Raw genomic sequence first — 26,282 nt, 5'->3', positions numbered from 1 at the left:
TGCAGTTCGGACTATCTAAGTCCTTCTTCAGAGCATATATGAATCATCTTAGGGCCAACAAATATAACAACATGGGTTGTCCATAGCAGTCAATATACCTCAAAAGCAATATTCATCAAATTCAGTGATACCTGAATCATCAGTCCCATTTCAACGATACGATCATGGGACCATGTGCATTAGACCTCAAGACATTTAACATATACACAACATATAGACAACATATAAGAGAGAGAAAATAATGTATACAGCATACCATTAATCATGAGACTCAATTAACGTTTTGTCAATGTGCTCGGAAAAGTGCTCATGCCTTACTGATATTGTAATTCTTAGGCTATAGAGTACTCGCTGTATTACATGTGGACTAGCTTATAGTTCTAGTTAGTGCCCCACACCTTCTGAGATCTATCATGAATCTGACCTGCCGGCGTTCTTATCTCTTAAACTCATGATCAAAACTCTAAGACTCAAAACTCTAAGAAAGAATACATATGGCAGTGGGTTACTTCATATTCCCCTGTTGGGGAACCTTTTGTTATAGAGCTGCCAAACTCATTGTATTTTTACAAATCTTATAGCTTAATATCGTAGTAACCATACCAGTTTGGCCACCGACCTGGTGTTCAATATTATCCATGTTCCGACTCTGTGCGTGTGTGTGTGGGTTTGCTGTTTGAAGTAAACATGGCATTGCCATGGTAACAGTAAGAGTCCTATACACGCCAGAAAATGTAAGTGCTCCCTGCTATAAATGCATGGCAGTCTTTGTTTAAAATGCTTTTAGGAGGTGCTGAAAACAGACGAATTCTATTCCTTTTAATTCCTGCATGAAAACCTCTGCAAACGAAAACGTTAAAGCAGAAATCTAAACTGCATTCCCTGCCCCCACTTTGCCTCCAAGTGGTTGTAAAATGCCTTGTAGTGTAGAAGTAAGGTTTACATTCCCAACACGTTAATTTACGCCTTATTTTGTTACTTAGAATATTGCCCCATGTCATAACCCATTTTACCGCTAGAAACTTTGCAACTTGAACGTAACACGTGTATTCTCTTTTTTGAATTCAGACGTTTAGAGAGAGAGAGAGAGAGAGAGAGAGAGAGAGAGAGAGAGAGAGAGAGAGAGAGAGACTGTGATCTTGGGGTAGAGGACACTCCCAGACAGCGCAAGCAGCGCCTGTCATCTGAGTGCCAGGGAAGCAAACGCTTAGTGGGAGCTGCTGCCAGCAGACGCTTAGAGACGCGTAGAGGATCTTCACTGTCGAGGTGAGCCATATAATCAGTATGGTAAAAGGGTGTACTCTCACGATCTTCAATTAATTGGATGTATGTTTTGGACAGATTATTAATGAATAGATAGACAAATTGAAATACTTTAGAGGCAAGGTGGGGAATTTTACAGATTAATGACTGAGGCTTTAACTTCATATTCTATCAAAAGAGCTGCCTGTTCTGCAAGAGTCATAGCAGCTTGATCGGTTCATACTCCTCCACCATACGCTGTATTTTTGCTGGGAATGGCCTCAGGACTGGTCTTAATGTATCTAAATAAGCAGGTTCCTTCCAACTCTGTTTCTGCAATGTCCTGGTTCAGCATTTCTCAGTACCAGGACGTCTTCCCTGATGTGAAGAAGAGTACTGGTACTCTGTCTATAACTTCTTCCCTAGCCAAGTGTCAGTGTAGTTTTAAGGAGAGCTTGCCCAATGTGTACTACCCAACGAACGGAGGCAGGCAGTGTGCATTCTGTGCTTTCAGAGGCAGGAGTCATCTGTGGACGACATTGTCATGTTACGGAATTTGTAAAGCGCAACTGTGACCAAAATGTATCCAGGGGTGGACTGGCCTTTAGGGAACTCTGGAGATTTCCCGGTGGGCCTCTGCACCCTGGGCCTCTTTTCTGTGGTATTTCCAAATTTTCTCATAGGAAAAGCATTGGGCTTGCTGAAAATGTGTCATATAGGGCCACTTTGAACTTTAGTTCCAGGGCCTCTTTTAGTTTCCAGTCCAGCCCTGAATGTATCCTGGCGCTATAGGCTCTCAAGGAGAGAGTCCAACAACCGATAACAAGAAAAGAAACGAGAGTAAAGAAAACAGTAAAGGAGCACCAGCCCAGGTTCAGGGATTACACAGAAAGGTTTCAAAGCTTTTCAGACGATCAGCCATGTTCCGAATAGACAAAGGGAGGGAGTTCCACAGAACATGGCGGCAGTTGCAAACACTCTGCCACCCACAGTAGATGTGCGGAACCAAGGAACATGAAGCAAGTACAAATTAGCTGAGCTGAGATTACGAGCATAGTATCTTTTAATTGTTTGGCAGAGATAAGAAGCTCTGCGTCCCTGTAAGGCGGGTGAACCAGGCAGAGGACTCTACATTTAACGCAACTGTCCATCGGGAGCCAGTGCAGCTTCCGAAGAAAAGCCAAAGTCTGTGCAAACTTCAGACACCCCACCACTAAGCGGGCACTGAGTTCTCAACAACTTGCAAACGCTGAAGAATGTTTTTTAGCTGCCCAAATAAAGTAGCTTTGCATTAGTCCAGAGTGCTCATCACCGCAGTAGAGACCAGCAACCCACGCAAACCGGCTGGTACGAATGGAATGATCGTTCTCAGAGTCTTAAGCTTAAGATGGGCAGCTCTACATCTGTCCTAACCTGAGGTTCAGCCCAGGCAGAAGATACACGATTAATGCCAAGATTTGTCACAGCATGAAGTGGGGCAGGGAGAGGAGCCAGAGAGGAAGGCCAACAATCAGCCGACCATGGAGAACGACCATGGAGAACTCTCCCGTAGATGGGCACCCAGGGCCAGGACGTTGCATAGTTCCTTTGTAAGAACACTGGCCTGAGTTTTTATTTTCTATTAATGATATACTGCAAGTAGTTTCATGCTGAAATGGAAGCGTTCACACCCTCACAGTTACATTAAATACATATTTGTGAACAGTGAACAAAGCATTAATTAACATTCAATTGCCTGTGTGAGCTCGGCGCAGCCACTGTTTCTGGCTTTGTAACCATTAATTAATGTTTGTTTTGTTTATGTTTTACTCAAACTATCCTGACAAGCGGGTGATTAATGTCCACACACCAATAAGCCTTCTGCAGTAAGGTCCGCTGTTATCGCTTAGAAAAGTTAGGTTCCCTCTGCGAGTTGCTCATCACTTCCGAGTGAATTTTATTTATTTTACTTATTTCCATTTATAAAGTGCACAATCTGCCCTCGGCCATCGAGGCGCTGTTACAGCATTTTGACTTGGCAGCAGGTTAAAACATAGTTACAATACTTATACAGGTTTAGTGGTTAGATACATAAGCTGCTCATGTTCCAAGGTTACTGGAGCACTTGGCTATACAGTCATCTTTTTCCAACTCGCACCATTTTCTGGAGGTTATGTTGGTAGGTGCCCTCCTCCCACTTGCTCTTCAATCTGCTGGTCTTATCATCTGCGTTCTCCCGATTCTCCTTTCCGCGCTCAGCTTGGTTGTTCGAGTTTACTCTGATCTTTTCCTCCTTTTGCAAATGCCTCTACTGTCTTCTCCCTGATTTTACTAGCTACACGAAGTCTTTTTCACCAACCTTTACCCTTCCTGACTTTCTCTGCTCACAGGTCTGCCATGACTGCCCTTGTTGAACCCCATCTCCTCTATAACGCGCTCTAGCTTGGACTTCCTAAAGCAAGTTTTTCTCATATTTCGTTTAATCAAAATGCTGCCATTCCTCTGATGACTTTAATTTTAAAAGTATGTTCACTGCACCCCCTATTCATTGGGGTGCACCGGCTGCCTGCACAATTGCCAGAGGATACTGCTCAAGGTCCTTTGTCTACTCCACCTTGTCGCTACTCTTTTGCTCCCCCTTTACCTCGAGTCGTCTCCTGAAACATGCACCATGCAGGCTTCTTCGTTCATCTGATCTCTCATTCTGTTTTTCCTACGAAGGTGCGTTCTCTGTCCCTGGACCACGTGGAATGCAAATGCCTGGCCTTTCCTGTTCAATCACTATACAGCTGTGTGCTGTTCAGAACAACAGCTCAACACCTAACCCGTCTCCTCTTATCACTAACTCACTCCCTCCCTCAGCTCGCATTCGACCTAGTTCCAAGGGATAACTTTGTGGTGTATGTGCACTCTACGTATGTCACTAACATAACATACCATCCGTGGGTGTGCTTATTGCACACTAGAGTCGGATTTAAAGGGGGGCACAGCTATGTCTAATGCCAGAATTATATTTAAACATGTTGGGCATAGTCATTCTTTTCATGTGCATGTAAGGGATCTGTCACTAAATAAAGTTATGTAAACTGGTCCTGAGGAAGATGGCCTGGCATGACCAATGCTGCCCATATCATAATTTGTTTTAAGCACCTGTCGGCTGGTTTTGTATGTTTGAGCTCCTTTCATGTGTTTCCCCACAAATAAGTCATTGCGCTCAGACAAGCACTGCAACATGTTAAACTATTGCATATGTCATTCTTTGAAGATGTACATTTTGATGAAGATATTTTTTACTGACCACCAAACTTTGTATTTGGCGAATGCATTACATGAATTATTCCAACTAATGTGACGCATGAGATTGGTGTGTACCTCACTGTACTGCAACCCTGATCGCTGACCACAGAAGAAGCGAGATGCGCCCCACAATATTTATTTGGGAGCCACTTCACTGTATCCTTCATGCCCCCAGTACTCATGGTGTACAACTGTACATTTTACTCCTCCTTCAAGACAAAGAAGAGAAGGTGACTCACACCGACAGACGCCCTAATATAGACATCGGCAGACACCCTCACACAGACACAGCGGCCTCTGTGCCCTTGTCTTTTTTAGAGGTTGTCTGCCCTATTTCTGTGCAGACTGTTGTGGAGAATTACACGCGTTCTGCAACTGATCACGTTTAGCCTTCAATAGAAATAAAGAAACAAGAGATGTGTGTCCCCTTCGTCGCTGGCAGAGGGGAAAAACCAAACAATTATCGAACAGTGGTCATACCTAGCGGAACAAAATTCTAATTAATGCATGAATGTTACAACAGGCTTCAATGTAAAGGTGCCCAGAAAGGCACAACCAGTTAAAAGACAAGTGAAAAACAATACTTACAAAAACACAGTTATTTCATTAAATTTTAATATTTATTCACAAATGGATAAAATAGCATATTAAATCTGTATTCACACCTCATACATATTGTTTTTTTTAAAGAATAAAGTGCATCACAATTAAAGTGCTAATTACATCCTAGTGGAAACCACAGGGGGAATCCACACCGCATAAACATGAGTGAAAAATGCAAAACCATTCATCACATGCAATCAATGGAAAAGTTATCCTAAATTGGAAAACACTTTAGCATGAATAATTAGTGTGGGGTGCCATTCGCCAACTACACTGTTGTGAGGACTGCAGAATAATTTACAATCAGTCTCACAATGTTTTTTACACCACATCAGGTAGTTTCGCCAGATTAGAGCATCTAGCTGTACTTCAGTTGATGCCCGTCTTCCTCAGCATGGCGCACTCCCTTGTCGTTAAGTGCCACATGATATGGATGAATTTCAAGTATACAGATTTATAAAAACAACAATTCACAAGGGGCCAAAGTGAGCATGGTTAACCCTAAAATAGATAAAAAAAGACACACAAGAAAAAAACATGCAATTGGTTAAAAATTGATCTGGGTGAGACAATCATAAGAACACAATCCATAAACAAAGTTCAAAGTAACTTCAAAGCAAAACCGGGAGAAGTAATAAATACCGTATTCTCGACCAGGTGAATTGGGACCAACATCGTGTCTTTCATTTAAACGATATGTCAACCATACAATAGCCAAACTCCAATTAATGACTCTGTGGAAACAAAACACAGGAACACCTAATAAGACTGGGACTTTTTTTTTTCTCCAATGTAAAACTGTGACGCAATTTAAATTGACTGCTAGTTCTCAAGAGCTACAGCGCAACCCTCAGCATAACAGTAAGTTATACTAACCGACTCACCTAATCTAAATGGCTCAATTAAGTAGCCATGTGCTAAGGCCGAGACCAAAGAAGTAGATTATGGAGTCACAATGGAGAGTCTTTTAGTCCACTGATTTCCTCAACCGGTGGCGTCATGCCATGTACGATTCAGGCACTAAACACACAAAGAGAAAGGGACAAGGCGACAATAATTGTATATGTGTATACACTGGCTATTTAATATAAACATCCTCCAGGCACATTCAATGGCACGTGGGCCAGTGGCAAAGGTATTGCCTTCCTAATGTCTAAAGTTGCCTAAATGGCAACATACTTACAAATGAAACTAACTGGTGTTCCCTATTACATTGGACACCACGCCTCTATCGCTGCGCATATATAGGCCAAAAACGATTTCCTGCGTTACCTTGGCATACATCCGACTGCAGTTGCTATGATGTTGAAATCTTACTTGCAAACATATGCACCTTCATGTATTGTGACTAAGTTGAATCGTCACAGTGCATGCACCGGCAGAAGATATAAACAAACAATTCTTAAAAGATCCCGCAATGGGCGTACTAAATGGTGCGTACATCCGACAGTTGCAGCAACACTGGCTCGAAGTCCCAATTAGTCGATAAGCAAAACCTAGACGGTTCAAATGCAATAATCAGAATAATGTTGCCCCCTGCACATCTTATGCGTCCTTAGGACCCTCCGCAGTGGAGCTGTAAAAAAGGAAAACCCCACTCATTTGCGCTTCACCTACCTAATGTCTGGCCAGCAGCTGATTACGCTCTCGTCAGGATCTCCTCCTGGCGTGTCCAATCCAGGCATACACATACGCAGGACCAGTTGTATACAAAGGCCATTTGACCTAGTGAATGAGACGTCGGCAATAAGCTATAACATTGCGAGTGCTGATGGAACTAAAAAAGACTCAAAGCTGGGCATGTGCATGCAACTGGTCTAGTTCCATGTGCGTAACGTTTATCGTGATGAATAAACCGTCAACACTGGACAAAGACATTACAGGTACTGTTTAAGACTCATATCGTCCATCAGATTTATATGCAGCTGCATTCGTCAATGAGACAAGGGGCCTCATTACACGGACGGCGGTAAGGGTTAACGGTCACCGTTAATGGCAACGGTGACCGTTAACCCTTACCGCCGTACTACGAAGTCCCTTTGCGGGTTGGAGGAATTAACGCCTGCTTCTTGCAGGCGTTAAGTACCAACCCGCTAAGGGACCTCGGAGCTAATTACGGCACCGCAAAATTGCGGTGCCGTAATTAGCGCCTTCCCCATTCCCATAGAGCCCTATGGGGCAGAAATGGGAATGGGGAAGGGCAATGGCGGAAGGGGGATTTACCGCCCCTCCAACCTTGGAATGGGGCGGTAAATCCCCTTTCCGCCAAGGCGGTGCCGGTAATTTACCGGCATGGTCCAGGGTGCTAATAGCACCCTGGATTACCGCCTTCCGTGTAATCTGGCCCAAGGTCTCGAATGACATGCCGGCTGTCAATTGAAAGCTAGTCATTCAGAGGGCAAGGCGCACACAGCAACTGCACCCACCGATGCAAACGCAAGAGTGCACTACCAATGCACTGGTGGAAAAAAGGCAGCATGAGCCCAGAGGGTTAATGACAATTAGAAATATAATGAGGAGCATTCCCTATCAGTGGCAATGCCCGACAATGGCAGACATGCCAATCAACAGAGTTTCTATGTCAAAGGTAATTAGTGGCCAAAATACCATTCTTCCTGGAGATTAAGTCCAACTATGTGACTCTGAGTGTTATAAATCCACCATTGCTCTCGATTAGAGAGTCTGTTGGCTGTGGAGAACATGTCTGTGCCTCGAAGAAGTTTTAAAACCCACCACTGAAGTTCCTCACACCCGTGGGGGGAAGTTAGGTTGTTGGTCCTAATTCTAGACTTATGCTTGGTTATTCTAAGTTTAACCGGTCTAGATGTTTTTCCTACATATGACATATTGCAGGGACAAGTCACAGCATATATCACATTTTTGGAATTGCAAGTGGTATGGTCCTTAAGCCTCCACAGTTTGTTAATAATCACAACCGTACTGCAAGCTAATGTGGACCTACATTGGCAACAGTAGCCACATGGAAAGTGGCCACAGATCCTGTTCACCCCCCAAAGTTCTGAAATAGTTTTAGGTCGCTGTTTGACCTGCGACCTATCCACTTGGGATAGCCAGCTCTTAAGGTTCTTGCCCCTTTTAAAGGCATACATAGGGAGGTCCAAAATGGGGTTATTTAGTTGTAACAGGGGCCAATGTTTGCCAATAGCTTTTTTAATGGCAGAGTGGTAAGTACTGTAAGTCATGGCACAAACCATACGTGAATTGGCCGCACTGGTATGAGAGTTTTTGGACAACAGAATATCTCAATGTTGATTGCGTGCCCTCCTATGGGACCGTCTCAAAACATGAAAGGGGTAGCCCCTATTCGATAGTCTGTTTGCAATAATATCAGCCTGGCCTGAAAAGTAATGTTTGTCTGTACAGTTCTGTCTTGCTCTTAAGAATTGACCATCCGGAATGCTAGCCCGTAGAGTTTGAGGATGAAAACTCTCAAAATGAAGGATTGTATTCCTGTCCTTTTCTTTATGGTACAGATCGACCACAATAACCCCATCCTTTGCCTTCACAAGAAGGTCCAAAAAAGGTATAGACAAGTTGTTTACAGACATGGTGAACCGTAAATGTTCATTAAGACTGTTGATCCATGTCAAAAATAAATTGTGGTCACCTTTAGTTGTGTCACAAATGATAATAATATCATAATATATCATAAAAATATCATCTATCTTTACACCTTTTGTAAAACACAATGGATTGGAGGAATGGATTCGACTCAACCAGAATGGCAGCCTTTTCAAATGCCCACATGAACAGAATAACATAGTTCGGGGTAAATGCTGCGCCCATGGCAGTGCCCTTAATTTGCAAGAAGAAATCTTCTTTAAAGCAAAAATAGTTTTTAGTCAGGGCCATTTCAAGGAGTTCGATGAGGAACTCACTGGGAACCAACTGTGGGTCACTTCCGGAATCAAAAAAGTATTTAATTATTGGTAATGAGTCTAGTTGGGGAATATTCAAATACAACGACTCCACATCCAGTGTGATAAAAAGATTATTGGAACGGTTGAATGGTAGACGCTCTAAATGCAGGATGGCATCTGTAGTGTCGGCCAGATAAGTGGCTGTATCAGCCGGCAGTGGTTTAAGGAAGAAATCTAGATATTTGCCCAGGGGTTTCAATATAGAGCCACACAGGGAGACGATAGGTCTTCCAGGAGGGTTGGAACTGCTCTTATGAACTTTAGGGAGAATGTAGATGAGTGGAGTTCTAGTCCCTTAAATAGTAAGGAACTGGAATTCCTTCTCACTCAGAATGCCAATATCGCGTGCCCGTATAGCGAGAGCTAAGATCTTGTTCCTAATGCTATCTGTAGGATCACCTCTAAGTTTGCTAAAAAAAAAAGGAACAATTATCTAGCTGTCTCATCATCTCAGTGTCATAATAGGTGGAGACGCAGACAACTAACAACTATGCCGCCACCTTTGTCAGCTTTTTTGATAATTATAGAGGTGTCTGCCTTAAGGTTTTGAAGGCACTCCCATTCTTTCTTAGAAAAGTTGCAAGATCTGTTGTGTTTAGAATCACCAGGTGATGAAAAGATAGAATTGAAATCTCTTAGAACAGCCAGCTCAAATGTAATGATTTCATTCGAAATCATTTGAGTGTTCCAATTTAGGATAACTTTTCCATTGATTGCATGTGATGAATGGTATTGCATTTTAATCATTTGTGCAAGTTTCTTTCCATTCAGGATAACCTTTCCATTGATTGAATGTTATTCAAATATATTTGTGTATATGTTTCCGCTGATACACTTGTGAATACCACTCCCCTTCCGCGTGATCCCCTTCACCCGATTGGGGTGTCTGGTTTTTCACTTGTGTTTATGCAGTGTGGATTTCCCCGGTGGTTTCCACTAGGATGTTATTAACACTTCAATCGTGATGCACTTTATTCTTTTAAAAACCCAATATGTATTATGGGTGAATACAGATTCAATATGCTATTTTATCCATTTGTAAATAAATATTAAAATGTAATGAAATAACTCTGTGTTTTTGTAAGTATTGTTTTTGAGTTGTCTTTTGATCTGGTTGTGCCTTTCCGGGCACCTTTTCATTGAAGTCTGTTGTAACATTCTTGCATTCATTTGAATTTTGTTCCGCTTGGTATGACCACTGTTCGATAATTAGCTTTCAATAGAATGCATCATGTGAATGGAAGTCTGCACTGCAAGGCAACCAACTCTCGAGGGCCAGAGGTCTATGTAGTCCTATTACACTAATCTGCTTGCTTTCTAGTTGCACTACTACATCTTGACCAGTTTAAATGAAAACATGTACTCGCCAATCTATTGTGCATATACTCTTTAACAACAGGTGCCAAAGTTCATTTTTCAGGTTTCACTCTTTAATTATCCAATATGTGTGCCTTTCTATTTACACATGTTTCGGCTACAAGCCTTTTTCAAATCTGGGCATAGTTATTTACCTTAATTAGTGTGAAAGTATATCACCCATAAGCATACAATTAAGACACTGTGACAGAGATAAAGGGTTGGGAAAGGGGAGGAAGTTGAGGGTTTCAGAGAAAAGAAAAGTAATATAAAAGCGCCAGTAAATACAATAGCAACATGTTTTTAGCAATTGAGTCAATCTGTATACTCGCCAATCTAGGCTCTGAGTGAGCATGGGACAAGCCCGTTGAGGTCCCAGAATTCCTCTCTTGCCGGTCTGACAGGTCTCGCCGACCCATTTCTATTAATCGTACTTTGTCTCCCCATCCATTGCATAGTTCTGTAGCTGTACCACTTTCCATTAGTGTCTCTCCCCAGTCACCACCTGCCCGCTCCAATCACATTTTTACCTTCACTTTCACTCACTGTGCTAGTCCACTTTATTTCAAGCTTAGGCCTTGGAAGCATCTCACACCGAAATATCACCATCATTATTCCATCCAACAATCGTATTCACTTGAAATGTGATTGTTTCCGCCTTATGCAGCCATCTCTCAAAGAAGTCCCTCAGTCACAGACTGATTTTGCCCTGTTCTGGCACCAGTATTGTGATGAGCAAAAGTGAGAAGGCTATCGTAGAAAGTAGGGTAAAAAAGACAATTTCTACTAAAAGAATAACTATGCTGTATAGGCCCCCACTGAAAACTGCGAAGGGGTACAGGGTGACTGCATCAGTGAAACAAAGAGCAGACATGTGAGTAAATGAGCTTCAAACCTGATTATCCATATGAGTTACTCTGCATATTTTACTGAGAGAAACATACCATACACACTCTTTGGTGGGAAGGGGGGACATTTTCTAACCGCTGCTAACTGCAGAGGCTTGGTCACCCAAACGCTTGGATGCAGGCAGTACTGCCGATGCAATTTTAATTGGTTGCGCCACAAAGCGTTCAGATGAACCTATGTTTACATTTGTTGTTTGCAGTTCGTAGTAGAATCCTAAATACCCCGTGCCATAAACGTGCATGGCATTGGGCATTTACATGAATTCGTTTGAAATCTGCCAGCTTTTAATAGTTGCAAAAGGCTTTTGGATTCCATATACCTCTACCGAATATCCGCCATCATCAAACTCAGATGCTGGCGGATGGGTGTGCGTTTCAGAAAGGTGGAGTGGATGGGGTGGTCGGGATGTACATTTCTTCCTGTGGGGGGCCACAAAACCATCAAAAGATTGAAAATCCTATAGAGTCATAAAGTAGATCAAAAACTATGTGTAAATCTCTTACACATGATTTTTACACTTCATTTATGTCGGGAGATTGAAAAACAGCCCCGTAAATCTGACCCATTGTTGGGAAGGATTTTTTATCAGCACACAATTTGGGGAAGCACTGAAGCAGGGATTTAAACCCACTGTACAATGTAGGCGCTTCACCTTTCAAGCTCTGAAAGGTACAGATAATTTATTTATTTATTTGGTATTTATAATGCGTCTAAACACAAGGTGTTTCACGGCGCAGGTGTTGGCACTAAAGAAGTATAATCTTATATCGCTTTCTTACAAAACACAAATATCACAGAGAAGAGCAATTTGATATTATATAAAATCAGAAACACATTAAGCAAAACGAGTATCTCTATAACCTTTGTTCCACAACTTGAATGAAGACTGCAAGTCACAGAATGCCAAATAGCGCACGCCTGAAGTATCTCCTGTTCTCCAATACTAAACCTTCTGCACTGCAAGACACACAATACAAAAATTATGTCAAAAGGTCATTTACCAAAAGTATTTGTTTGACACTAAATTCAAACTTGTATTTCATGGTGTTAAAAATATATGAAGAGCTGCATAAGAAAACATTATTTTTTGCATGTCAAACTATGAGGTATGTGGCTATAAAAATGCTTCAAAAATGTGTTTTGTTTTGTGCTCCCATTCATTGTCCCGAAAGAAGACACATTTGGTGCCTAATTCACAGAAGCATTTTATAATGGCAAAGCCCAATTGGAAAACTCTCTGTGAATCAGGGCCTTTGTGTAGTTTAAAGGAGCTGTGTGTGGAATTTAAGGTCAAAATGTCCCATCACATTTCCTATCAGCCAAACATTCACACATTATAAAAGGCATCTGCAGCACAAATACATGAGTTATTGAGTAATTGCCAGGCCCTCAACTTCACCCCACCTTTTCTTCTCCCGTGTGGGGTGGAAAGGAGACGTGATAATGAGACACTGCGGGTGGAGCAGAGGGGAGGAGGGAACCGAGACGGTTTTCCTTTAACGATTGCCAAACATCATATGTCCCCCTGGGCTAAGGTGGACAACTTTACAACATTATTTTGCAGAACTATTTAGATGCAATGGCGCATCAGAAGCAGCTCGTGGCACACAAGGCTCCATATGGCAATATTTGTCATGCCTCTCTCCTCTCTGGTCCCAGGTGCAATTTAGGTCAGGGGAGGTGGGGGCGAAACCCAGATTGAGAGTCCCAATTAGCTAGGACTGTGGGGGCGGGGAGGACAAAGGAATCAATGATTTGGTGTTTACTGGTTAGGGGTCAGGGTGGGATTCGGTGGGCGGGGAATCGGTTATATGCGATTGGACCACTTTGGCTTTGGTTGAATCACAACAAACGCAAATCTAATTTCATCATTGGAAGAAAATGCAATGCAATGTAAAGTCACCTTCTTGTGTCATGCAGCGTTATCCTTCCCTCCCATTTGTTATCACCCACCATTCGCACCTCTGATGGGACAGGTTTCCATCCCCAGACACTGCTGTGTCCTGTTGTAATTGTTGACAAAATGAAAAACCTCGGGAGGGAGCATCTGCACCTCCCTGAACTGGGAAGTGTTTGGACAGCTGTTGCCTGTGGGACAGGGAACTGCAGGAGGGTTGGCCACCCATCCTGGCCATGGTATTGATTTAACCAGTACTCTATTTGTCCTGTTCCAAGTACTGGTCCTCAATACTGCCAGTGCAGGTACTGAGAGCCGCTTAGAACTGGCCCTTTTGATGCACTGATCTTGAAGGTTTGATCCCCGATAGTTGAACCGAAGTACCAACACAGAGGGAAAGCGAGGGTGAAAAAGAAAGCTGCTAATAATGATATTCCTTTTTTAAAAATTTCACGCTTCCTATAAGATTTATTAATCTTCTAAGCACCATAATAATAGCTGGTGTTATTACCTAACTTAATGATACAGAATGTATGGACTTCGAAGAAATGAAGGACTAATTTGGCCCTGCTATGCTTCAAACTTCCAACAAGCGTGAATACCGCAGGTCACGTGGGTGAGGCCGGCCATGTGACCGATCCTCCCACACTAATTGAAAAGTGGGCGAAAGTGAGACAAAAGGCCTAAGTCTCTAAAAGTGAGAACAGTATGTGAGAGAGATGATATCAACAAAGAATGGCAAAGGCACTGGGTGTGGGATGATGCATAGCACGATTATAAAGAGAATTGCAGTAGAAAGAATTAAAGAGGTTTAGAGTGACAGTGGCAGAGTGAGTAATATGCAAAGGGAAATATTTAGGAGTAAGTATGTATGTGTGAGACACAAAGACAGATAGAGGGAGAGAGAAGGTTTAGAGAGATTGTGGGCAAGTGGGAGTACCCAAGAGCAACAAGTAGTGAAATATTGATGTAAAATGAACAAATGAAATAGAGAAAAGGGGTCAAAAAAAGAGATTCAGAAAGTCTGAAGTTGAAGATCATGAAAGAGACAGTGTAAAATGTCAAGGGACAAATGTCAAAAAGAGAGAAGTGACAAAACCAATGAAAGGTGAGAAAGCAATTCAAGTCTCTCAAAGAGAACTATCTCATAAGACTCCAAACAATAAATAATAGTGGAGAAACGAAGCACACATTTGAGAAACAGAGAAGTTGAAAGAGACATAAAGAAAACTGTAAGAGAAAAAGCGAGCAAAAGGGTGACATACAAGAAAAGCATAGATCGAAATAAAAACGACCAAAATAGACCACCACAGATGCATTTTGGAACATAGCGTCAGAAAGACACAAGGGCGAAGGGCGAAAGAGTGCAAGAGAGAGAGGGAAAGAAAGGCTGAAAGAGAAAATGAGAGAGAAAGACTGATGCAGAGCGAGAGCGAAAATGGGTGACAGGTTTATAGAGCGCATATAATAGAATCCCAGTTAAGAGGTGTAGACAAAGGGAATAAATAAATAAATAAATATAATACACAGCCACGGTAGTGGCTGTGCAGTTATGGTTAAGTTGCTAATCCCATAGGAAGAGCACTTTTTGGGCGGCTTATAAATTCGCTCCCCCTGGATGAACCCTCACCAAACTTTGCAAAAAAAGTATAAGGCCCACTCCGAATTCTTTTGCAAATATGAGTGAGGTTTGGTCTAGTGAGGGCAAAGTTAGAGGGGGGGGTCCCAAAATTTCTTTTTTTCCCATAGACGTAATGGGAAAAAACGTTGTGCACGCCTACAGCTCAAAACCGCTGAACGGATTTCCACCAAAGTTGCAGCAGGAGTGGCGGCTTAGTCCCGAAAGCGTGCTTTTGTTAATTTGGTGTAAATCCGTCCAGTAGTTTTTTTTTTTTTAAATGGCCAAAACGTATGGCAAACAAATGAGTGATATCTCTGTCCGCTCCGCGGACACACTTCTCTGTTCGCTCCATGGACAGGTCACCGATTGGCTAATCGGCTTGCATCATGTCTGCAGACATGCAACGTGTTCTCTGATTGGCTGGGCTGAGGCATGAGATGCTTCACATTGTTTTGATGCGCCCGCCATCTTGGATCCGCCGACAGCGCGGCAGTGAACAGAGGCAAAATGCAATTTTGGGGAGTGTGTTGGTGTGCAGAAGTGTTTGCAGAGGGTTGGGGAGTAAGAGATGGGTCAAATACTGTATTTGTTTAGGTGGCATGTGCCCTGATGTGCTCGCCATGTCCACAGTCATCGCGGTTGTCCGCAGACATAATAAATGCACTACTGGCTATTTTACTTTAGTATGATGTTGGTTTTGGGTTGTTAGTAGAGGATTGATTGTAATTATCATCCCCTATAAGCAGCTCACATACCACAGTCAACATTTTTGGTATTATCGGTGTGTTATGCTGCGATGGTTGTGGCCAGGACCTAGAGTCTTGGGTGCCTTTGGCCATGCACCCAAGACTCTAGGCCCTGGCCTCAACCATCGCAGCATAACACACCCATAGAATCAAACACCCATCAAATATCCACAACCCAAAAGTTTGTGTACTGTTTCATTTGTAGAGTCTGTATGTGAAGTTTTGGCTAGGTTATGCAGTTAAGATTGTGGAGTTTGTAACAAGGAGTGCAGTGTTTCTGAGTTTTTTTATTGTATACTTACTGGTTGCGTTTTTTGTGATTGTATGCAGTTTTTTCATGACATGGGTATCTGGACCAGATATACTATTCGATCTCTGTGATAAAAGAAAAGATCATATGTTAGGGCAGGTAGTTCATAATGAGTTATTGCATTGCATAATAGACATTTCTGTATTTTCTTTACGCTCATATTTAGTACTTTATAAGTACTATAGTTCAAACCAGTGTACTGTGCAATTTTCTCAGTCTCTGGGGGTCATTCCGAGTATGGCGGTAACGATTAATGGTCACCGGTAACGAGACCGGTGTCGTTAAACCCTTACCGCCCTATTCCGAGTTCCCTTTGCGGGTTGGTACTTAACGCCTGCTTTTTGCAGGCGTTAAAAAACCAACCCGCAAAGGGACCTAGGAGCTAATTACGGCACCGTAATTTACGGTGCCGTAATTAGCGCCTTCCCCATTCCCATTGCGCCCTATGGGCCAAAATTGGGAATGGGGAAGGGCCATGGTGAATGGGGAATTACCGCCCGCCAACCTTGGAGTTGGAAAAATATCGGCGTCAACCATGGCGCTAATAGCGCCATGGTTAACGCAAGGGTCAGAATGAGGCCCTCTGTGTTTGTTTTCTAAATCATTGGGTCTGTGGAAAAAAAAATCCATGCTGGATTTAAAAAAAACCTTCTATGTTCTGGTACAATATATTTCTTTCATTGTGTTACTGTTTATTTCTTGTTTCTTGTTAATTTTCTATCTTTGGCTTGACGCAGATTTTTAGGCCAATTAGATACCTGTTGGCGTATTCTAATTGTTTATTTCTACTTTTATGCTATTCATCTATCTGTTGGGTTGTTGCAGATTTTTTGGGGCAGTTAGGTACCTGTTGGTGTATTCTAACTGTATATGTCTTGTTTGATTTTAGTAATATTTGTTTATCTGTTCGCTTGTTGTAGATTTTTTGGGGCAGTTAGATACCTGTTGGCGTATTGTAACTGTATGTTCCATGTTTGATTTTAGTGGTATTTTTTTATGTGTTTGCTTGAAGCAGAATCTTGGGGCAGTTAGATACCTGTTGGCATATTCTGACTGTGTATTTCTTGTCACATTTTAGTAGTTTTTATTTATCTGTTTGCTTGTTGCAGAATCTTGGGGCCGCTAGATACATGTTGGCACATTCTAACTGTGCACAGTATTGAAGTTGACATTCTGCTTATATTCATACACAGATTACATATTAAATTTTGGTTTATAAATATTAAGTAAGCGTTTACAAGATTTGCTGGCAATATCTGCTTTAGATTAATGGTAATATCATTACATTCAAACCATCCACAATTCTTTTTTATATATACAGTGTAGTGACCTGCATTGGTTGTGGCTCCTGCGTGGTAGATTATACCTATTGTTGTGAAGGTTTTCTTACCAAGTGATACTTGGCCATGTGTGAATCCAGTCAGCTTACAGTTGTTTTTGGTACCATCTGCATTGTAACGTAAAAGCATTACTATTATGTATTTACTATGTGTCTGTATTTGTAAGGTGGAGCGATTATCTGAATTGCAGATAGTACATAATTGCCATGGTTTGGATTTTGTACAAGTTGCTGAAATGGAATGTATTCACAGTTAGGTATGGATACATACACAAAGCGTTCATTAGGGACTTTTTCATGTGCCAAATGGTTGCAGAGAGTGCATGTGTGTTTCCAGAGGTATGACATCTGAAAGATTTCATTTATAGGTATGTTTTTGTTTTCCAGTACTTTTAGTAAGTACTTGTGGATTTTCTTGTGAGTTTATAGTGAATTTGACAATTCCAGCACAGTAGTCCAATTCTTGTCTTATTCCATTAACACTGTAAGTGTTGTCAGGATTGTTGGCTGCATTTCTATGAAGGGCTAACATTTGCAAACTCACTTGGTCTGTACAGTGTAAGTAAATGTTCTCAATAATTGGTGGCAATTGGAATGGAATATTTATTGGTATATTTGCGTAGCAATTTACAGCAGTTATATTTGAAAATTTTAATGGACCTGACAGTTCTGTGTCAAAGTCATTTGTTCAGAGTGTGTCTTGCTTCTTTGAAGAAGTAGTTGAGTTACTTTGACCAGTAGATTCTTCTTTGGTTGTGGTAGTCGATGAAGTATCAGTTTCTTTTTTTTTTCTTTGTAGGAGTTGTAGTGATATCCTGTATCGTTTCAGTTTGAAGTAGTTTTATTTTACAACATTTTGCTTTTTCTGGAACACGATAGGTTTTTAGATGGGGTTGTGGAGTGAACACAGCCTATTGTATTCTAGAATGCAAGGAATATCTGCATTTACTTTACTTGCATCAAAGTTGATTAGAAATAGCCTGTCAAGCGTATATAAGCGTGATAGTGCTACATTGCTCATGCCTTCTTTAAAGACTGTGCTACCAATATCTATTAATGCTTTATCTAGGGTAAGACCTTGTGATTTGTGAATGGTAACTGAGTATGCTGGAGTTAGTGAAAATTGTTCTCTGCGTGCATACATGTCTTTGAAAAGAAGGAAGCGGGCTGTTGTGCGTCATATCCTTTTAACTTCTGATAATTTGTCAAAGAGAATATTGAATGTTGTTGTCACGTGGGTATGTTTGAAAGCCAGCAATTGTACCAAGTGCTCCATTAACCAGTCCTTGCTCCACGTCAAGGTTACGTTTAAGCATTACTCTACAGTTTAAAGATCATTTTAATATTGTCTCCAAACCAGCTGCGTTGGAGATAGAGTTTTCTAGGGTATTTTGTCTTGTTGTGGCTTGTTGACACATGGGTAGTGTCATACCACGTACGTTCGGTGTATCTGTGGAGCAAATTTCAATTATTGGTTGCATTTCTTTTTCAACATTGTTTCATTGAATTTTGAACAGCTTGGAAGAGTTGGCATCAAGGACATACAATTGACATGTTTTTGTGCTAATTGTTCCATGACATCAGTAGCACATGAGTTATGGCCATAGAGTGCATGGATGTGCCTGGTTTTTAATATTGTTTGTGATTCTTTAGATAGTACACCAACTCTAATACTTTTTAAAATGTTGGCGTATGTGAGGTTTGCAGAGTGGCACATGTTTTCTGTCAATTCTCTGTATTGGAAATGTTGCCAAAGGTTGACATTTCCTACGCTGCCATGAGTTTTAGGGCACAGTTTGTGCCCTAATGTTTTAAAAATAGGTTCAGCTTTCACTGGTGTCAATGGAAGAAGATCTCCAAACACAATAATGTGTTTTCCTTCAAAGATCTGTTCGTAGTCTGTTTTGAGGACCTCTTGTAATCTGAGGTGAATCCAAGCCAACATTAGGTTGGAGACAATTCTCATTTGTTTGAAAACTCTGCGTAGTTTCATTGCAGCTTCTGTGCAAAGTTTGTAATAGTCTAATTTGTTTTGGTGTTCTACTGGAAGGAGTATTACTCGGTGTAAAGTGACACCGCCTATGCTGTAGGCAGCTAAACCTATGGGGGCAGTTACAACAGCTGACAGTTTGTTATTTGTCAATTGTTGGAGGAACTTGCTGATGATTTTGATTAAGAATGCTTTTTTTAACCAGCTTCACCACTCATGTATAGCAGTATAGGTTTGTAGTTTTGGCAGGTACAGTTTTTATTTTCATGTTCCACACCATGTTCAATTTGTTTTGTTATTTCTTGGAAAATGCTACGCTGCTCATTGTTCAGTTGTGATTTCAGTACAGCAAAGTCTTCTGTAGCTTGTTCTTACTGACACATGGTGTTTTCTACTTCTATCATGGCTAATTCTGCCTCATTTGCTATTAGTGGCTGTCCAAGTGGTTCTTGGCTACCTGTTACAGAAGGATGACTACTGTCAGGTGTGTCCACTTGTAGTTGGGCCTGGAGTTCTTCTTTGTGTTGCTGTTCATTGTGCAACATTGTTTGGTACTGTGTAAAGTTTACGTCTGTTATAGTGCTTTCATTTGCTTTGAAAGTGTCTTCATAGGAGTCATATGTATCCAGTAACTCTTCTTCTTTTCTCCATGGTTTAAAAAGTTGTAGCAGGGACATGTAATACAGTTCTTTATGTTGAGGAGTTCTTAATGACAATTTGATATGATTAATTAAGCTGTGTTTGGTAAGTTTCACTAAGCTGCCTTCAAAATTTACCACTCTGTATCTACCTTTCTTTTCATCTGGTTTAACATTATTTTTGTATCTGAAGTTTTGGGCTACGTGGTAGAGACACATGGTTTCCAAAGTGGTACTCCTGTTGGGTAGTATGTATCTAGTGAATTGTTTTTCAAAATGTCTTGACTGTTTGGATCATTTTTGGCTATTTTTTTCTATGTCCTCATATGATTTGAGAACTCTGTTTCTAGATTTAGCAGGACCAAGACTTAGACATTCTACATTGTCAGATTTTCCATACAAGGCAGTACCGGTTAAACGGTGTGCAGCTTCATAGCAGCCACATTCTCTATGAGAGAGCATTTTTATGCCTAAGCTGTAAAATTTCTGTGATAGTGTTTTCTCAGATGATATGTCATCCCAGAGGTCCTGAAGCTCTGTTTTCTCTGCTTTGGTTAAGTAGGCTGAGACATATTGTGCAACTGCAGTGGAATTGTCTGCAATGTACTGCACATCTATGTCTGCATTCCATAGGAGGGCAATGATGGCATTGTAATCATTGATGTATTTTGATTCTTCTGTTCTTTTTATGTAATATGTGGTCTTAGTTGAGTTACCTTTGACACTGTGGGCCTCATTATGAGTTTGGCGGTAGCTATGGATCTATTAGCTCCATGGCTGCCGCCAAACTGGGCTCCTTTACCGGGTTCCCAGAATGGGGAATTACCAGGCCATTCCGAGTTCAGAGGGCCCGGTAATTCCTCCCTCTGGGAACCTGGTCCCGGACCTTCCCCATTCCCATCTGAGCCCCCATAAGGCTCAATGGGAATAGGAGAGGGAGCTAACAACGGGCCGGTTACGACCGGCCCGTTGTTAGCTCCCTCTTCCCCTCGCGGGACCCGGTAATGACGCCTGGTTTTACCAGGCGTCATTACCGGGTCCCAGGGGGGACCTCGTCATTTCGCGGGATGGGTGTAACGGGTCCGCCTCCATTAGCGGAGCCCATTAACCCGTTACGCGAAGGTAGTAATGAGGCCCTATGTCTGACTGAAGACATGAAGTTGTTTACTTGACCTGTTGCTGAAACTGGTCTAGGGAAACCAAAGCGGCATTTGGTGTAGTATTTCCATTTTTCTTTATATTTACAACGACAATATTTCCCATATTTGTGTCTTTGAAATTGTAAAATTTGTGAATGAAGGTCACATAGGGCCTCATTCTGAGGTCGGCGGTAAGGGGTTAACGGCGCCGGTAAGGGTGCCGGTGCCGTTAACCCCTTATCGCCCTATTATAAGGTTCCCTAGCAGGACCCGCTCAGAACATCTGGTCAGACCAGATGTCCTTAGTGGGTCCCGCTAGGGGACCAGGGAGCTAATAATGGGACCGTTATTAACAGGCCCGTTATTAGCTCCCTCCCCAATCCCATTGAGCCCTATGGGGGCTCGAATGGTAATGGGGATGGGCTCCTTCAATGAGGAATTACCGGGTCCTCCAAGGTTGGAATGACCCGGTAATTCCTCATTGAAGGAACCCGGACCCGGTATACGGTATGGGTGTAGCCATGGCGCTAATAGTACCATGGCTACCTCCATACTCGTAATGAGGCCCCATGTGTTGTTATTAACGGGCCCGTTATTAGCTCCCTCCATAATCCCATTGAGCTCTATGGGGGCTCGAATGGTAATGGGGATGGGCTCCTTCAATGAGGAATTACCGGGTCCTCCAAGTTTGGAATGACCCGGTAATTCCTCATTGAAGGAACCTGGACCATGTATACGGTATGGGTGTAGCCATGGCGCTAATAGCACCATGGCTACCTCCATACTTGTAATGAGGCCCCATGTGTTGTTTGTGAAGGGATTTCACAAGTGACATATTTTTGGATGAACTGCAAAGCAGTGGCATAACTGTCCTGACCAAATTTAGGAGCATCTTTATTCGATAATAGCACGTGGATGTGTGGTGCTCCTCTGGCTTGGTATTCTTTTCTCCTAAAGAAGTGTTGAACTTCTCTGAGGGGAGGAACAGTCTTATTACAAATAAAGTGTAGCATAGCAATGAAGCGATGATGGAAATATCTTGATACATTTACAGGATCTAGAGAGCAGAGTTCTCCTGGTGTTTTTATATCTATGTTTGTTTTTATTTTTGTTTGCTATGCATAGGAAATTGTGTAAATCTTCCCATGCATATTCTGCACAACGTAGTGTAACAAACCAAGTGGGTGGGCCAAGGTTTCTTATCATACAGCGTACATCTTCGTGACGTCGGAACCAGTATTCTTTTGTACCACGCATCTTTGCTAAAAAGATTTGTGATACTTGACTGTAAAACCTCATCTTTTTCGTGCTCTTTTTGTAATAATTGCGTAGCTGACATATTTTGAAAATGGGTACCTGATTTTAATGTGTGTGCAGCTCCGTAGCATAGAGTTTCTATTTCACTTTCAAAGAGAAGGTGGAACATGTATTCCACGTTTTGTCTGAATCTGGGGTCATCAGAATACATTTGTAGAGAGCGATATTCTGATGCTGTTATCTGTGTGGGTCTATCATCGTAGCTTCCCCCTTTTCCAGTCGGAAAGAGTAGAAGAAAGTCCCGTGCTTCTATACTTTTTTCCCATATGCTGATTGGAGATCCTTTGGCTTGTTGCATTTGGTACGTTTCCAGTGCATCATCTATAGTGTCTTTAGAGTGTAAATGATGAATTGTATAATGGTCTAAAATATTGGATTCTGTGGCAGGATTTAGAAGTTCAAATTGACCCGTTTCTGGTGACTCTTGAATTATGTCAATGGTTTCTCCCAGCGTTTCTTCAATATTAACTTCTTTGTAGTATTCATTGTTGTTTTTTAGATATTGCAGGGCTTGTCTAACTTTATGTAAGTCCACAAGTTGTTGCCAAATTTTTTTGTCTTTTGTAGGTACACCATTTACTAACACAATTAAAGATTGATCTATTGGCCGTTGCACTCCTAAAGTGTGTACATTTTCTTTGAGATCTAATGGTAAATAAACTACTTTGCCATGGATGTCTTTGACTAATTCAGAGGAAGGTAATTTTGCTGTTTTTGGTTGGAGACATATTATTACTTAAAATGGGCACTGTTTGAATTATGATGCTCTCATATACATTTTTTTGTTGCAGGGGTTTTGGTAGTGGGAATAATTTGAAGTTATTTGTGATAGCACGTGAAGATGTTTGGTTGTTGTCAAGTTTTGCAGTGCAGTAATTGCAAAGTATTAAGGGGTCAGTAATGTATTTGTTTTCTGCTATAAAGGTAGAGAGCTAATTGGAACTATAATGAATCTTCTTTGTCTTCTATTTTGTACGTTATGTCTATAGTTTTTGTGGTACTTTTATAAGAAGTCCTGCTGCAACAAACACACACATGGTTTGGTCCTTCAGCGGAGGTACTTTTAAACTTTTGTATTTCTTTTTTGTATGTGTTTAATAGAAGGTTGCTATTTGTACAGTAGTTGCTCGTTTGTTGTACATCTATTACATTTTGCAAGTGGCTTTCAATTCCAAAATATTTTCTCTGGATATGCTCTATTTCTTCGAGTAGTTGCTTGGCTGCACCATGTAGAAGATTGTTATTTAAATTGGCTAGTGCTAAAGCAGAACTTTTAGCATAGTAGAGATGGAAGGTGCTTTTGCAAATAGGTCCTGAAATGCAGGCTAATGAATGTCCTTGTAGTTCTGTGTATTTGCACACTGGACAGGCATCCATATTTTGTAGTAGTTTCATTTTGATTTTGTCTTTGCTTTTTACATACTGATTGAGGAACTGGCGTAAAGGTTTGAAAGATTTTTTGGCAATGTTACACATTGATGTCCACGGCCATTTGTAGACTGGACATTTTGGTTGAGTAGAATAGGAAGGTGATACTGAGTTTTCTGGGATATTTTTGTGAGCAGAGTTTCTTGTTCCATAATGGTGTTATTAAGTTTTTCATACCGTCGTCCACTGCTATGTATGGCAATTGGGTTTGTTTGCTTTTGTTTATATGCTTCTTCATTAAAATATGGATCTGTGGTCGTGGTGTGACTCCATTCTCCTCCATAGATGTTCAAGAAGCTATTTTTGTTGATATTCCGTTTATTGATAAGTCTTTTTTGTAGTTTAGTAGTTAGTTTTGTTAGTGGTTTCATCCTGTTTAAAACTAAAATAAATAACTTTGTTTTGAGAAGGATTGCACAGACTACGAGAGCTTCTAGGATTAATTTTCTACAGTAGGATTTAAGGGTTGTGCATGATTTCTCTCCTGTTTTTAAAAGGTTCTGAAGGACTCTGTGGTGGAACATTTTTTGTAAAACCTTTTTTTGTATGCTTACTTGCCACTACATCAAGATTTATAGGTGCAGCGTTTGCAGTAGTGGTAGCTGAAGTCTTGTTAATCATTTTCTGTTTGGTTTTACATTTTGATAGAGGAGGGATGTTTTCTGTACTGGAAGCTTGTTTTTTTTCGCTTAATGACTGTATTAGCTGTTTTGTTTGAACTTTTTGTACAAAAGCTGCTAGAGATGAATGCTTATTAATTGGACACTTGTATTTGGATTTGCTCTACTTCTGCTTTGCTTTCTACGGAGTTGCTTTTTGGTAGGCATTCTTTGGGGTCTGTTGGAGAAAAAAAAGAAAGTGTGGGTTAGGCTGTTGTGCAGTGTATGCGTGCTTTGTGCATGAGTGTCTGAGTATGATGGTAAGTATGATTGTGAAGGTGTCTGATTGTGCAATGGGCAGCTACATCAAGTCGGGAAGGCTATTCTTGTATGTGTGTGTTACTGTACTGAGCTTCAGATGACAATATAAAGTATTCAACTAGTAAGGGGAAGCATAATACTACATGTAATAGTAAAGGGTTAATATATTTGTTTCTTCTACATTAATAAAATGCTAGTGTGTTTGAGTAACAGTTAGGACATTGTGTTTGTTTTGTACTTACTTTTTGAATGGAAAGAGTAGGTTTCTTCTACGTCCTTGTTCGTACGTCAGACACTGCTGCTTTTCAGGAGAGTGGTCTTTACTGAAATTGTAAAAGAAAGAATTTAGTGAATATGTGTGTTTATATAGCACTTTTGTTAATGTAGACATTGTTTTGTACTTTCCTTTCCCTATGTGCATCATGTTTTTTATTAAGCTTATGTTAATGGATGTTAAGAGATAGAAGAAATAATCATATGCATTTTATGCTATTTTTACAGAGTAAATGGCAGAGATTGTACATAAAAGCATTCAATGTATGGCTTTGTGAAGTTGTGGGAAATAACGTAGAGGCAGTGGTGTTGTTTGATCTGGGAGCCTTTCTAATGATATTGTCTGCATGTGTGCTTGAATGAACATGTATGTGCTCATCCTGGCTGCGTGTAATTTTATAATACACTGGACAGTCTTTTTCATAATTATACTGTTATTGTTCCCAGCTTATAATATGAAACAATATTTTTTTAGATAGGTGTTGGTGTAAACAAAAAGTTGAAGAGCTGAAAGGTTTGCAATTGACACTTCATCATAGCAGATGGGAGAAATGACAGTAAATTAATTTTACATTTTAAACAGGGTAAGTGGCAGTTACTCTGTTCATATTTTTGTTTATTTTATTTTGCACTTTTAAAGCGCTTACACAGCCTGCGGGCATTGAGGCGCTGATACAGGAATTGTTTGGTTTTTCGTTGCATAATTATTTTGTCTTAGTTGCGTATTTATAACACGCTTAAACACCCAGAGGTTTCTAAGCGCGGACCCGGGTATCGAATCTGTTTTGCTTCGTGTCGTTTTGCTTTCAAGGCCCGCACGTTGCTGCTGAGCTATGCTCCCGGGATGTATTGTATTACTAGAAGAGGTGCACATGTACTGTGTAGAAAATATTTATACCTGTAGTCCATGTTCTTCATGCAAGTGGATGTGCATTAATCTGCAAGTAGAAATCTTTGGGAGTTTGATAGTAGTTGTTGCTGTAGGTCCTTTGCAGTCACAGCCGAATTGTACTGAGAGTGATCAATAGTACATCTAAAGTGCTGAACTGTGATGACAGAGTTAGATGTAGAGTTCTTGGATGTGATTGGTGGATGATTGTGTAACTGCTTAACAGTAGCCAATGAGGAAGTGGTGCAGAGAGTGCAGTGGAAAGGGTAGAAGGGCTGCTCCAGTGTTATTTATGCCCCCCGCGGCCAACGCCGTTGTTCACAGACAGGACATTCCACATCCGGGGTGTCCAAGCATGAAGTTGGAGTGTATTTTGAGGATTAGCCAGTCAGGTGTTGAGGTTCTGCTTCGTTTTGAGAGGGGCTGTGTGTAGTGAAGATGACAGAGC

General features: G+C 41.2%; 1 protein-coding gene across 1 annotated transcript in view; it reads left to right on the top strand.

Annotated features, from left to right (window-relative positions):
- Positions 1-1,159: 1,159 nt before the first annotated feature.
- LOC138572018 (putative methyltransferase DDB_G0268948) overlaps positions 1,160-26,282 on the top strand; it is a 630,847-nt gene continuing 605,724 nt past the window's right edge. The window contains exon 1 of the mRNA XM_069649242.1: positions 1,160-1,266. The gene's annotated coding sequence lies outside the window, so the exon portion shown is untranslated. The remainder of the gene's footprint in view (positions 1,267-26,282) is intronic.

The sequence above is a fragment of the Ambystoma mexicanum genome, chromosome 1p (genome assembly GCF_040938575.1).
Source record: "Ambystoma mexicanum isolate Mex_15411 chromosome 1p, UKY_AmexF1_1, whole genome shotgun sequence".
NCBI classification, from domain to species: Eukaryota; Metazoa; Chordata; class Amphibia; order Caudata; family Ambystomatidae; genus Ambystoma; species Ambystoma mexicanum.
The sequence above is the reverse complement of the archived record's forward strand: the minus strand, read 5'-3'. Positions and strand labels throughout refer to the sequence as shown.